We start from the raw sequence: 13,139 nt of genomic DNA, 5'->3' as shown, positions 1-13,139 counted from the left end.
GTGAGAGTGTGAGAGTGTGAGAGTGAGTATGGGAGTGTGAGTGTGAGTGCTGTGTGTGAGTGTGAGAGTGAGTGTGGGAGAGTGTGAGTTTTGAGTGTGGGAGTGTGATATGGGAGTGTGTGAGTGTGGGAGTGTGAGTGTGAGTGTTGTGTGTGTGTGAGAGTGAGTGTGAGAGTGTGAGTGTGGGAGTGTGTGTGTGTGAATGTGTGTGAGTGAGTGTGTTATGTGTGAGAGTGTGGGAGTGTGAGTGTGGGAGTGTTGTGTGAGTGTGAGTGTAGTGTGGGAGTGTTGTGTCTGAGTGTGGGAATGTGAATGTGGGAGTATGAGTGTGGGATTGTGAGTGTGGGAGTGGGAGTGTGGGAGTGTTGTGTGTGAGTGTGAGTGTGATTGTGAGTGTGGGAGTGTGATTGTGAGTGTGGAAGTCTGAGTGTGAGTGTGGGAGTGTGTGAGTGTGAGTGTGGGAGTGTTATGTGTGAGAGTGTGGAAGCGTGAGTGTGAGTGTGCAAGTGCTGTGTTTGAGAGTGTGGGAGTGTGCATGCACACACACCGTGTGTGAGTTTTGCATACCTGGGGGTGTACACTGCTTCAGCTACCACTGGGGCTGATGACTCTGCTGGTCATTTTTGAGGCAGGGCTTTCCTCCCTCCATCCCATTCCAGGAGGAGGAAGTTAATTTTGAGAACCAGTAGAAATGTGGGGTGGCTTGATGGGAGAAATTGTGGCTCACAAAGGTTTGGGGATTGATTCCCTGAGGTTGTTGGGGATTTTACCTCTGCGATTCCCCTAACTTAACTGCTCTTCAGTATTAAGCTTGTGTGTCACCCTCCCCCCAAAATCTTTCCTAACCCTAGCTGACTCCACTGTTTGGTGGCCAGGGGCTTTTGAGCTCTGGTGAGCGCCCCCTGCTTCCCTCTGGCTCAGCAGTGCGCATGATGTTTATGAATCTATCTGCCCCCCTCAGCTCTGAGCTTCTGTAGGACGGGGACATTCCAGATTCATCACTGCAAGTCAAGTGTCAGATGGAGGGCCACACCTAGGAGGGGCCAGGGGATGTTTGTCCAAGGTGTGTGCTAGCAAGGCCACTCAGGTTGCAGGGTGGGTTTGGGCAGGAGAGAAGGGACCCAGAGTCAGGAAACACAACGGGGAGGTCTTTGCCTTAGTCCAGGTGTGAGAAGATGGGACAAGGGCTTGGACAGTGGGGAGGAGGAGAGTTGGGAGCCTCTGCACTAGGGGGTGGTTAAGAAGAGTCAACTCACTGGCCACCAGCTCATGGACCTCCCGGCCAGGAAGTAGCCACCAATGGTCCCTCGGTTTGCACGGATGGACGACTGGAAAGGAAATAGATGAGATGAGGATTTCTCAAGCCTCTCTGAACCTCTGCCCGGCCCCCTCCCTGCAGATTTTCTGCCCCTTGGTGCAGGCACTGTTGGGGACACAGAGGGAGAAAACTGAGGCAGAAGAGAGCTGCCTGAGGCTGGTTCCACAGTTTCTAAGCTATGCATCTTGGGAGGGTCACTTTCTCTGTGAGCCTCACCATTCATCTCCCAGATCCAGTGCGAAAAGCAAAGGCGGTAACGGATGTCATGTGTGTGAAGCCATTGATTGTGCACTCTTGTCCCCTTATCCTTCCTTCCCCAAAGTGCGCTTTCGGAGGATGATTTAGTATCGCCTCCTTAGATGTGTAGTGCTCACCCTTTCTCTGAGCTGATCCCTTCCCTGCTCCCAACAGGGCTCCCATACTGGAGGCAGGAGGACAGAGAGGGCTGCAATTTGACTGTGAGACTTTGAGCCCTGAGCAGAGTTACGGGTTCTGTTTTGGAGCTTCCCTGGGTTGAAGTCAGATCACGCCACTGAGCCCCATCCAGGACCTCCCTGTCTTACACCAGTAGGTGGTCAGTTAGCAGCCTGTTGGAATGTTCTCTGGAGACACAGGGTGAGGGCAGGGCAGTGGGTAGGGAAGGATGAACTTGAAGCAGCTATTCAAATGCAAAAAGCCAACAGTTCTCTGACTTTCCCCTATGGGAAAATAATCAGCCACCAGGGAGTGATAAATGTGTGTGATGACTTGTGCTTGTTAAGCTTTTGCTTGTATTTTGCTTGTCAGCTCTCATCCTGTTGGAGGCCATATGAGCAAAACAGATCCATTTTACAGATGTGAAAATGGAGGCCCAACATTGGAAGTAATTTGTCCAAAGTCACAGAGGAGTTGGTGCTTTTCTTGACTGGCCACTTCCAGGACCCAGCGATCATCTGTTAGCCCAATTCTTCCTCATTCCAGCACTAGAAGGCAGGGACCGTTCACCCCCCTTTACAGATGAGGAAACTGAGGCCCAGCGAGGGTTTCTGACCTGGCCACAGCCTAGGAAGTGACCATCTGGGACTTGAATCACAGCAGAGTCTAAAGGTGCTCACACTTCTGCAGAACGCCATGGTGATAACAGCAGTCATTTATTGCCTGCTGATCAGGCACCAGGCACCGTGCCAGGTGCTGCAGTGTGTCCTGTTGCTGAATGATCACAGTGTAGTGCTTACTCCCTGTCAGGCCTCTGAGCCCAAGCTAAGCCATCATATCCCTTGTGACCAGATGGCCTGAAGCAACTGAAGATCCACAAAAGAAGTGAAAATAGCCTTAACTGATGACATTCCACCATTGTGATTTGTTTCTGCCCCACCCTAACTGATCAATGTACTTTGTAATCTCCCCCACCCTTAAGAATGTTCTTTGTAATTCTCCCCACCCTTGACAATGTACTTTGTGAGATCCACCCCCTGCCTGCAAAATGTTGCTCCTACCTCTACCGCCTATCCCAAAACCTGTAAGAACTAATGATAAGCCACCCCCGTTTGCTGACTCCTTTTTCGGACTCAGCCTGCCCCCACCCAAGTGAAATCAATAACCATGTTGCTCACACAACGCCTGTTTGGTGGTCTCTTCACACAGATGCGTGAAACACTCTCATCGTTCACCTGAGAAAGCTGATAGACCTCATATGTTCCCAGGGACATGAGGCTCTCATTGTTGCAGCTAGGACCTGAACTCAGGTTTCCCTGACCCCAAAGCCTGGCCTCTGCCTATAGCCGGAGGCTCCTGGGAACAATGGAGAATAGAGTAACCTGGGAATCAGCCTGGCACACTTCCCTGAGAGCACATGAGTCCCTACTCGTTTAGAAATCACATCTTTAACTATAGTATTGTACAATTTATGATGCAAAATTTATCATTGTACCAATACAGACCTTACGGTACATTGTATTTAAGTTCATGGTGTTTTCTTTCTGAAAGGAAACTTTTCTTTTCACAACACAAATGAAAGAGCTAAAATAGGGGCCGGGCACGGTGGCTCACGCCTGTAATCCCAGCACTTTGGGAGGCCGAGGCGGGCGGATCACGAGGTCAGGAGATCAAGAACATCCCAGCTAACACGCTGAAACCCCGTCTCTCTCAAAAATACAAAAAATTAGCCAGGCGTGGTGGCGGGTGCCTGTGGTCCCAGCTTCTCTGGAGGCTGAGGCAGGAGAATGGCATGAACCCAGGAGGCGGAGCTTGCAGCGAGCCGAGATCATGCCACTGCACTCCAGCCTGGGCGACAGAGCAAGACTCTGCCTCAGAAAAAAAAAAAAAAAAAAAAAAAAAAAAAAAAAAAAAAAAAAAAAAAAAAGAAAGAAAGAAAGAGCTAAAATAGAAAGTTTTGTAAATTCTGTATAGCCATTTTAAAATGGCTTAGTATTCTTTCAGTAACACTTGACTTAACTTCAATAAATACACACTGAATTGTATCCTATAGGTTAGCACAGTTGATAAGCATTTTTTCTCTCCCTGAACTAAGACATAAAAATCCACACCCAGCAGACGAGATTAGTAGGTCACAGAAATACCCCCATATGTCCTGCATGACGATGTTTGTTCATGCAAAGAACATTTATTGAGCACTTATGTACTAGGGACAGTGGTAGGTGCCAAGGATAGGGGATACAGATTAATCTATCCCTGCTTTTGAGGAACTTAGAGCTAAAAAGAAAGACACAGATAGGTGAGTTACATTTCAGCATGGAAAATACTGTAATAGGTATAAACAAATTTAATCATCACCTTTAGAGGCTGAGAAAATTTTTTTAAAAAGGAATAAAGTGAGGAGTAGTGGGTAGTGGGGAGAGAAAAATGCTTCATCCTGTTTCAAAGAATAAGAGAAATATATCTCCTTGACTCAATGTTATGAATACTAGAATTGCAGTCATGAAACATTTTTTTTTTTTTTTTTTTTTTTTTTTTTTTTTTTTTTTTTTTTTTTTTTGAGACGGAGTCTCGCTGTGTCTCCCAGGCTGGAGTGCAGTGGCGTGATCTCGGCTCACTGCAAGCTCCGCCTCCTGGGTTCACGCCATTCTCCCGCCTCAGCCTCCCAAGTAGCTGAGACTACAGGCGCCCGCCACCACGCCCGGCTAGTTTTTTGTATTTTTAGTAGAGACGGGGTTTCACTATGTTAGCCAGGATAGTCTCGATCTCCTGACCTCGTGATCCACCCGCCTCGGCCTCCCAAAGTGCTGGGATTACAGGCTTGAGCCACCGCGCCCGGCCATGAAACATTTTTGAATGCTGTTACTATCCCATCTTGAAAAACACAACACATCCAAGCACAGAATATTGTTAGGTCAAAGGGAGGATATGATTAATTCTGCTAGAGAAAGGAATGGACCAGGGAAAATTTTACAGATACTTGAGGTGAGCCTTAAAGGATCCATGTGATTTCAGCAGGCAGAGATGTGCAAAGGAATGCTGAAGGCCAAGGGAACAGCTAGAATAAAGATCAAGGAAGGCATGGTAATCAGGATGACACTCTCCTGCCACAATTAATTGTTATGCCTTATGACAGAGTAGCTGGTACTCTGTAATGTAGTAAGAACCATGGACATGGCCAAATGAGCTTAGTTAGAGACCTGTCAGTATTATGCACCAACTGCGTGAGTTGGTGGCAAGGTGCTGAATCATTCTGTGCCTCCATTTCTTTATCTGAGAAAGAGAAAATGATGCCTAACCCGAGGGCTACCATGTTGTGCAACTGTAGGAGGCATCATTCACGTTGTACAGAGGCCCTAGCTATCTCAGGTGGGCTGGGAGGATTAAATGCGACAGTACATATAAAATATTTAACAGAGTGACTGGCACATAGTAAGTGCTCAATAAACATTCACTACTGCTAATCAGGCAACTATCATTTTAAATAATTGATTCACTTGAAATCCCTTTCATTTGTAAAGGTTTATGTATCTCTACCCTTGGAAAACAATCTCTGTGTTCCTGAGATTAATTTGAGTAGAATGCAAGATATATTTTGCTTCATCTACTGGGCTTCAAAATTTGTTGTCCAGGAAATGCAGAAAGATAAAAACATATGAAAGAAAAACAAAACAACAAATAAATTAAATCCCCCTAAATCATTTTAAATGAATATTTTTCTCCAATGATGGTTCATTTTATTCATGCCATTGCATAGAAGTCCCAAATATATTTATTTTTTTTTGTAAAACACTCCTTCTGTGACCATCTGATGTTTCCATAAGGAACATTTTCCAACACAATTTTATGTCCCTGAAACTTAAAGACGTTTATTTTTTTCTTCCCCCTTTGTATCCAGAAGCAAGGCTATTTAGAATGGATTGGTTGATTAGGACATCTGACTCAGAAAATGAGACAGCCATGAATTGGGCTGAGAATTCAGTAACATGGATAGGGGACATTGATTATTACCAGGCTTCAAATGTCAGCCAAGACTTCAGGGTTGCAGGAGGGAGAAAATGAAACACATAAAGTTTAATGGCTTTGGCTATGGGAGTCTTTCGGGCAGTTGGATGGAGTTATTTGCTGAACACGTGATAGTCTTTTTGTTACTTGTCCAACTGGATTCATTGAAGCCTGTTTTCACTCTATCTTGTAAAACAGAAAATAGCCATTAGCTGCTCACCGGTATATATGGAAAATGCAGAGGGCTGTGCTTCAGTTAGGGTCTGTCTGCAGCAATCTAGTCTGCAGAGCATGGGATTATAGCAAGTACTACAAATAGGCAAAATCAAAGGAGCTTGCTTAGCCATTTAACCCCTACCATGGACTCTTAAAGTGGAGTTTGGATTGCAGGATTTTTTTATGTAGTGACCTTGGATCTATACCAGTGGGAGGGAAGGATTGGGCAAAGGGGATAATTTTAGCTGCAACGCAGGCCTGATAGCAACCTCGGTCAAACCCACAGGAAGCTCTGGAGCTAACGTGGCCTGTTGGAATGAACTCATGTTATTCTGAAATGGCCATGTTTTTAAACTTATTATTCACTGGATGTGGACTGCTCTTGGAAGGGTGGGACCTCTGGCAAGGTGGATCTGCAGGTAAAGAAATTCCTGATTATGCTGACAATTGAGGGCTGCCTCCCCACAGAACTGCCAACAGCAGAGGCAACTGGCCTTTTCTTGAAGAGGAATCTGGTGACACATCACCCTGTCTTTGCCTCCCCAAGTTCTGTTATAACATATATGATCCAAACCAGTTTGCAGAAACACGGCTGGGCAAAGAAAGGCTCCACCCTCTCGCTCTCCCAGTTTCTGACACAAAATAAAGTCTCAAGTAGCTCTCTGTTCCAAAAGTGACTTACACCACTGGGCATCACCACCATTCCCAACACAAAACCATAGATCTAATACTAGGCCTATGAATAGTTAGTGTTCGTCCCAAGCAGTAGTTATAAGGAAGGTGTACAGCCCTAACCTCTTTATCAAGCTCCAGATTCACAGATACAAAAACTATTTGGCAATGCCAATGGGATATCCCACGGGTACCTCCAAGTCAGTGTGCTCAGATCTGAGCTCTCTTCTTCTCTCAAGACCAAACCTGCTTTCCACATCTCAATACATTACAGTACCTACTCTTTAGATCTAAAGCCTAGGAATTATTTATTCTTAAAGATAAGATGCTCTTTGGATATATTAGTTGCCCTTACCCTCTCTGACTCTGTCCCATTCTTGACTATACCGTGGCACCCAGTGTCCCTAGACTCACTTTACTTCTTCTCCAATGTCACCTGTGTTACACTCTCACACACCCTGTGCTTCAGCCACAAAAGGTACCTCACTCTACCTTAAAGATGCCATAGCCTTTTACCTACTTGTCTTGCTTTGTGCAGTTTCTTCTGTCTCTCATATAATCATTTGGTCTCTCTACACTGAAATCTCTACACTCCAAGTAGAGCTAAATGTCTAAATCTAAGTTAAACATTATTTCCCATAAAGGTTTCCCCATTTCCACCAGGTAATTTGTTGCTCCTTTCTCTGGTTTTCCAAGGTATTTTGTTTCCACCTAGAATTTCAGTCCTTAATTGTTCTGCAATAATTTGCTGACTTCCTGCCTTTTTTATTCGACTGACCTCCATGTAGATTGCAGCTGTTTTCCGTATTTATGTCATGAGCCTGGAAACTAGTAACATTCATGAAGAATGCTGCGTAAGTAAGTAGTACAATGAGGGTAGGGTTGAATGTGGGGTCAGAAATCTGGGGTTAAGGACCAATTCAGCCATATCACCTCACCTCTCTGAGTCTGTTTCTTCATTTGTAATAATTCAGCATCCTAGACTGGTGTTGAGAACTAAATGAGATGGTTAATGTGGGAGTATGCTTTATAAAATAATTGCAAGGATTTTAAAAATTATCAGTCTTATTAGTCTTCACGTACTTCTCATCCCAGATAAATTTACTATTCTGTAGGAAATTCCCAGTTTGTAAATCATTCCTTTAAGAAGAAATCATAAATAGTGGAAATATAATTTTGGAATACATGTTTGGTTTGTTTGTTCAAGTGGTTAGAAATTTCAGGGATGCAGAATTTAGCTAGTAAAAGGAAGTGCTTTCTAACTGGCAGTGTGGTCCAGTAATGAATGCTTTCAGGAGGTCATCATGGCTCCATCTCTGGACCACCCTGCCAATTCGCAAGTTCTAATAGAGGGCTGGCTAAGCTTACCTGTCAGGGAGACTTCAGAGAAATTCTGACCCGGACTGAAGAGGGAGGAGACCTGCACTAGCTGCCTCTGAGGTTCCTTCTCATTCTGAATGCATGTAATCCTAAAATTTACATTCAAGGCATACTGAGAGATAGACCCATGCCGCTTTTGTAGTCTATTCAGGAGATAAGGTGTAAAGGTTGGGTTTTATTTTTTCCTCTCTAAGTGAAAGTTGTAGATTTTATATAAGACCACGGTAAAAAGTCTGACATTTCTACTTTGTGAGTCTGGGCTGAAGCTGAAATTTGATTTTGAAATATGAAAGTAAACTGTAACTACCTTAATTTAAGCCTATAGGATTTATGTTTATATATAACCTTTAAATTTCTCCCAAATTTTTACCCTGGAGAAAAGAAGAAATTACAGTAATCTTACTTAAGGCTAGAAATCTAGAGAGACTCTCATTCTAGGTTAATGGATAACTGACACTGCTTTGCCTGGGCTTCTAGCAGTTTCCGTCCCCTGTGACTGATGTGAACTCTCACACCCAAGGACATGGTTACGAGTCTCTCATGTTAAATTGAGTGCTTTGTGGTCCAAACTCAATAACAAAAACACTTTAGAAAACATTTTCTTCATGATATTTTTAAGAGTGCTATTTTTTAAAAACACCGTCCTTTCACAGTTCAAAGCTGCTTCTTAAAGTTATTGCTCATGGTAAACCCATTTCAATTCTCTGAAAGCTACTTTGCAATGTTTTTCTATTTGTGCTGTTGCCTCTCAAGCTGGCATATGACTTTCCCTGTACACCCTCCACTACCACCAACCAACCCATCCACTTTCTGCCCCAAGGAGACAAATGTGGAATCGAATCAGAAGCACACAACGTCAACATGAGAAGCGTCCTTAGATTTCATCTAATCTAATTCAAGCCTTTTCGCCTCTCCTCTTTTAAGGAAGAAGCAACTGAGGGATGGCTAGGGAGGGTCATAAAGCAAGTAATGACAAAATTAAGCTAGGATACAAATCTTTTACCCACTCATCTAGTATTTTTACCACTGCCCCATGCACCAACTGGAGGAGAGTTGGGGTAGGGGCCCTGAAAGGTTTCAGAGAGGTGGTTACAGCTCTCACTGTGGCGGCTGACAACTGACCCAATGGACAGGCAGTTTCCTTTTAAGTGACTTGGTAGAAGGCCTGACATCACCTTGCAATTGAAAGGGGGGCTAAGAACCCTGCTGAAATATATACATATATTGTGAGCCAGGTGACATCTCATATGTACATATGGGCAGGTAGAGATGGAGAGATCAACCTGAGAACAAGCCCTGCTGGAATGGGAGAGCATGACAAAGATGACAGGTTTGGAAAGGGGCCACGGGAGCATTAGAGTCAATGAGGCTGAAGGTTCACATTAGACTGGAACAACTGAGGCACAAATGGTGAATGCTACCCTCTGAGATTCCTCAAATACACGGGACATTCTGAATGTGAAGGGGGTTGTTGGAACTTGGAGACAAAAAAGGCTGCTTTGCTTTTTAATTTTTAGAGGCTGTCCTGAAGTTCACATTTGGGTGTTGACCGGCCTTTCTGAAAAGGAGATACTTGTCTACCTACCTCTAGGAGTTGTAGGAATTTAATGAGACCTCACCCGTGGCAGGACTTTGTAACTCTAAAGTCTATACAGATTGTACAGATATTGTTTATTATTCTTTCTCTTGATTGTGGCTAAGAACTAAGGAATCCAGGGCCAAAATATAATGGAGTAAATTGAACATGCATTCATTCACTCATTCATTGAACATTTATGAAGAGCTTACTAAATGTCCTAAAACAATGCAACCCCTAGATGAACACCACGCCTACTTTCAAAGAGCACCAGTCTATGGCAAAGAAGAAATGAAAATAATTATAACACTTGCATGAAACTTGCTATGGTAGAAACACAGGGGCCTGTGGAGGCTCAGAGGAAGGACACAAAACCAACTTGGGTGAGTGGAGGAGGCAGCATGAAAAGTTAGTAGGAAATGCTTCCTGAGGTGAGTAGGAGATAGGCAGAAGGTAGATAGGAGATAGGTAGAAGGTCAAGGGTAAGTGTTCCAGGCAAAGGGAGCCGCATGAACAATGGCGTGGGATATGGGAAGTAGGGCTGAATGAGAGGACCTTGGAGACCCCTTCAAATGGTGAGTGTGACAGACACATTAATGAAAATGTAAATGTGCGTGTGACGTGTGTGCCTTCAGTAGACCTGCCCAGGGATTGGTGGTAATATAGGCCTCAACATGCCTGTTTCTCCAGCCCCTCCTATATCATTCTTGGCTTGCCCACTACCCCTGAAACACTTTTCATCTTCAAGGGCCTGGATAATTGTTGCTGAATCCTTGCATGGCCTTAAGCAAGTCCCATCCCTTCTAGAATTCTCCAGTGTCTCTTTCTGTGAAATGTGCGAGTCTGATTAGCTCATCACTGAGAACCCTTCTAGGACTGACCCTGACCTGTGAGCTTCCTGCACTGCAGCGATTCACTGTTTGCCTCGGACTCTCCCCGACACCCTAGGAATGGAGCTTAGGTCTCCTGACTTTCGGCTTAGGGTCCTTTTCTTTCCACCACATTGGCTGTTTTACTGCATCATAAGAGTTAAAGGAGAAACATCCTGGTCCTCAGAGAACTGAGTCTAACTGAGAACTAAGAAGGTGCCAAAGCTTGAACACCATGGTACCCCTAGTGCCTGGAACAAGGTGCGGCCCATGACATTATTGATAGCGTTTAGTGCCAAAATGAAAGAAATCTTGATTGTGAAACTTCAAAACTGGAGATAAACTCATAGATCTCCTTGTATGGGTTGTTCCCTCTGCCTGAAAACGTTCCCTTCAGCACCCACTTCCTGTGGCCAGCAGCAAGGCTAAGACTCGATACTAGACAGGAGAGCTTCTCTCCCTGTGGGTAAGACTTCATGGCCAAAATCCTCCAGACTTTACCCTTTTCCCACTCCACAAAGCCCAACTTCAAAGCCTGATTTCCTGTAAAAAAAAAACTGTCTTTGTTTGGTTTCCCAGAAGCAGCACATGAGACCAGGTGCCAGCGGTTTATTTCAGAGGAGATCCCAGGAAACACCACCCAGGAAATGGGGAAATGAGACAGGAAAGGGAAGGGAGCTATGCAGGGTGTGTTAATGGACATATTAACATGGTGGGCAGCTGTGCCTCATTGTCCCTGAGAACCTCTGAAAGATATTTTAGAGCAAGGCTCCAAGTTGTCCCACTTCAGGGCAAGGGACTGACAGTGCTTATCCTCAAACTCTTTTTCGTCGCTGGTTCAAGGCTGCTCCCAGGTATGTCAACTCCCAGCACTTCTAGCTTGTTGTATGCAGGGATTGAACATTTCTCTACAATCAGAGAAAGCCCTCAGCAGAGCGGTGAAGGGACTTTCAGCAGGAAGTCACAGCAAACAGGACTGCTGAGACCTAGAGGATATGGGCAAGGACAACAATAGCCTCTGCCCCAGTGGTGCAATGCCCATTCTCTTCAGTCCCTCGTCAGTAATCTTCACAGCTCTGCCTTAGAGGCAAGAGGCTAAATACAGACAGGGTTTATAAGGGGAAATTAAATATGCAGGGTTGACATTTACAAATGAATAAATAGTATCCCTATTTCATGAGAATTCATTGTGCACTTTTGTACCTTAACCCTTTTGCACATGGTGCCTCACTACCTTGTATGACTTTTTCTAGAAAACTCCCATTCATTCATCCTTCAAACTCCAGCTCTATTATGCAATTTTATGTTCTGCCCTTTCCTGATTTCCCTGGTAGAACTAATTCCTCCCTGCTCTTTTCTCTGACAGCATTTTGTGCTAGATCTAAAATAACATTGCTACGTAATGTCATGCCTCCTTATGTGTTCATCTTGCCTGCTACTAATAGCAGTAATAATGTGGGATGTTTTCCTTAGTTCAGCTAACAGCCAGGTCCTTATCACATGGCCATAAAAAATTAGGCTCACAATTTGAAGGGTGAGAATAACAGGATTTATTGGGCAAAAAGGAAAAAAGAGGTAACAGGGACTCTCTGCAAGGCCAGAGTTCCTGCTAGTGTAGGAATCCCACCTCACAGATTGAATTCCAGGTTCCACCCAAGAAGAGGAGAGGCCAGGCTCCTCCCTGCTGCAAATGGCACGAATGTCTGTGGCTCCATCCCAGTGTGCACTCCTCTCAGTACATAGGCCGGTTGGAGTTTTGCCAGGGAGCCCGTCCCACCTGACTGTCTCAATAATAGCTAACATTTATTAAGTACTTTAGTTATATGCCAGGCACTATTTTAAATACTTTATTTGAATTAACTAATTTAATCTTCTCATCAACCCAGTGAAGTAGCTGCTATTACTGTCTCTATTTTGTGGATGAGAAAAGATAGAGAAGTTAAGCAACTTTTCCAATATCTTGTCATTAGAAAATGACAGAATGAGGATTTGGTTCCAGAGGGTCAGTCTTTCAAGCCCCTGCAGTCTTCTTAACCACTGCACATAACAGCCTCTCTTTGGCTGTAGTATAGAAGGGACAAAACCCTGGGATATATTTCTAGCAATTTTCATAGGATCTCACGCCAAGCTGGAAAACACCATCTGTGGAGAGTCTTAAATAGATAGAACAATATTTGCATTTTAGAAAAATCATTCTTGCTATAGTGCATAGGATGAATTGCAAGAAGAGAGACTGGAAAGAGAGATAAGAATCAAGGGGCTGTAGAAATGATCCAGACAAGAGATGAAGTCCCAAGTTTAGCATGGAACCTCCTTCCTGAGCTATCACCTGCTTACCTCCCAGTCACTGCACCACACATTCCCCAACATGCAGGCCTACCACTCATGCATGTGCAGGTGGTACCCTGCACAAATACACCTGGCCAATAGGGGCATGTGGGAGCTGAAGTGAGCATGGGCTCTGGCTGCCACCTGTCACCCTATAGTGAGGATCTGTATCTGCCAAGAAAAAAGGCATCTTTTGCTCAGTTTCACAATGAAGCATAAGGACTAGCAGTGGTCCTGTCCGCGTGTATCTTCCACTCCCGACATTTCAAACTATTTTTGTCCCTAGTTATGTATGATTTTTCCCACCTTTTTGTTTTTAATCTTTGGTTTCCTCTGCTAGGGGCACCCTTTCACTCACTCA

This window comes from Macaca thibetana, chromosome 1, assembly GCF_024542745.1.
Source record: "Macaca thibetana thibetana isolate TM-01 chromosome 1, ASM2454274v1, whole genome shotgun sequence".
Lineage (NCBI taxonomy): Eukaryota > Metazoa > Chordata > Mammalia > Primates > Cercopithecidae > Macaca > Macaca thibetana.
This window is presented reverse-complemented; position numbering follows the sequence as displayed.